The sequence below is a fragment of the Pinus tabuliformis genome, chromosome Q, assembly GCF_031772625.1.
Source record: "Pinus tabuliformis cultivar Carrire ecotype Pingquan chromosome Q, CPIR1, whole genome shotgun sequence".
Lineage (NCBI taxonomy): Eukaryota > Viridiplantae > Streptophyta > Pinopsida > Pinales > Pinaceae > Pinus > Pinus tabuliformis.
The window spans coordinates 1,374,910,149-1,374,912,748 of NC_142296.1; the positions used below are offsets into that span (position 1 = coordinate 1,374,910,149).

At 37.8% G+C, this 2,600-nt stretch overlaps 1 non-coding gene across 1 annotated transcript; it reads right to left on the minus strand.

Moving 5' to 3' along the window:
- Positions 1 to 259: 259 nt before the first annotated feature.
- Positions 260 to 331, minus strand: TRNAD-GUC (transfer RNA aspartic acid (anticodon GUC)). Its single transcript has one exon. It is a non-coding gene; the product is annotated as a tRNA-Asp (tRNA).
- Between the last annotated feature and the right edge of the window lie 2,269 nt (positions 332 to 2,600).

The following is a 2,600-nucleotide window of genomic DNA, read 5'->3' on the forward strand; positions in this document are numbered from 1 at the left end:
AAGTAGTTAGAGATCACTAATCACACACTCTCACTCATTTAGGATTCACTCCACACACACTATCACTCATCTGTTTATAAATCACCACTCCATCTTAGGAAGATAAATTAACCACAAACAACACCTCCAACGATAAAAAAAAAACTCTAAGAGGTTGCTTAAGTACATATAGTACACCTTCACTTCATCAGCTTACGAGCCCCGGGTTGACAATTAATACTAGCAATTTAGATAACACTAAATTGACTAAACATTTTGGCGCCGTTGCCGGGGATCGAACCCGGGTCACCCGCGTGACAGGCGGGAATACTCACCACTATACTACAACGACCTCCTCCACAAAATCAAAATTCTCAACTCTCCCAGCAGAAGCCAAATCAACTTCCCTCTCAGCCATTACCCAATCCAAATAATAGGAATCCTCAAAATGCTTATGTGATGGAAGGTCAACCATTCCCTACCTATATGGTTGTTCCTCTCAATGAAGTACAACTCAGATCAGGTAGAATCCTAGATCAACCTTCTACAAGTGTTCAACAGCCAAGCATTTTTGAGGAAGAATCTCTTAAAGCTAATAAGGGTTCTGAAGCATCCCTTCAAAATCCAAACATTCAAGAAAAAGAAAAAGAATCAACTCCCTTAGTTGAGCAACCTACATCTTCAACTACACCGCCTTTCCCTGAAAGGTTACAAATTGACTAGGGGGTGGAAAAACAAATTTGGTTGCCTGACTACAACTTTCTAGATGAATTGAAAAATGTTTGTATCAAGATTCCCTTGTTAACAACCATTAAGGAAATTCCCATCCTAGCAAAGACAATAAAGGAGTTGAGTTTGAAAAAAACAGGAAAGAAAACCAGAGATACCAAAAGGATACATCTAGTTGGAAAAATTGCAGACATTATGATGGGTAAGATTACCATGCAAAAGTATGTGGATCCCGGTAGCCCTATTGTTAAAACTCATATTAATGGGGTTGAAATCCCAAATACCTTGATTGACTTAGGAGCCGCTATCAACATCATGAGTAGACAGACCATGGATCAATTAAAGCTTCCTAACCTTCTCTTTACACCTACTTTGCTGCAACTTGCAGATAGATCAATCATCAAACCTGATGGTGTATTGGAAGATATTCCAGTCTCACTAGACTCTTGGGAGTATCCAGTTGATTTTATGATTTTAACTCCCAAGAACAATCTAGGAGGACATCCTCTTATTTTAGGAAGACCTTGGCTGGCCACAGCTGATGCTTTCATAAGTTGTAGGTCTGGGGACATGTATATATCAGATGGTAATTCTACCAAGAAATTCAACTTGTATCCTCCCGCAAAGGCAATAACAGAAATAGGAGAAGATGAGTGGATCGATGATGAGGATACTCTTCAACCTGTTCTAACCATCTCTGAGATTAGTGAGGACAGTCAAATTCTAAATACATTAGAAAATTTCGAGACACCTTTAGAATATGACTCTACACAGTTTCAGTTAGATGCAGACATTGAATATCTCTCCTCTAGACAGATGTCTCTCTTCTCAATGGAAGAGTTTGGTAGTTCTACAGTTGAAATCTTTCCAGGAAAAACATTAAACATTAACAAGAACTTGGAAAGACCACAACAAGAAGAATTAACTAAACTGTTGCAAAAACATTCCACTGCCTTTGCATGGGAATACACTGACATGAAAGGAATCGACCCTAAGACTTGTATTCATCACATTTATATTGAAGAAAATAGCAGACCTATTAGGCAGCCACAAAGACGGATGAATCCAAATCTTAGGGAAATTGTGAAAGAAGAACTTCAGAAATTGCTCAAGGTAAACTTCATTTACCCCATTTTAGATAGCCAATGGGTTTCTCCCTTGGTTATAGTGCCCAAAAAGAATGGTAAATGGAGAGTTTGCATTGATTATCGAGAATTGAACAAGGCAACCTTAAAGGATCATTTCCCTCTACCTTTTATTGATCAGGTACTAGACACTTTAGCAGGTAAAAAGTATTTCTCATTCTTGGATGGTTTTAGTGGTTATAACCAGATTCAGGTAGCACCTAAAGATCAAGACAAAACCACATTTACTTGTCCTTGGGGAACTTTTGCCTACCGAGTACTCCCTTTTGGATTGTGCAATGCACCCGCTACATTTCAAAGGGCTGTACTAGGAATCTTTTCAGATCTGATTCATGATTGTGTAGAGGTATACATGGACGATTTCACAGTTTATGGTAATACATTTGAAGAAGCTTTGGCAAATTTGGAAAAAGTACTGGTAAGATGTAAGGAAACAAATCTTTCTTTAAGTCATGAAAAGTGTTTTATGATGTTTACTGAAGGGATTGTTTTAGGACATCATATTTCAGGAGATGGAATCAAAGTTGATAGATCTAAAGTCGAAGTCATCTCTAAGTTACCTGCTCCAAATTGCCAAAGAGATGTTAGAAGTTTTCTTGGGTTTACTGGTTATTACAGAAGATTTTTTGAAAACTTCACTAAGATAGCATCCCCTCTTTTCAAACTCCTTACTAAAGATTGTGAATTTAAGTGGGATCCTGAATGTCAATCTGCCTTTGAAGCTTTAAAGATTAGAATATCTGAAGC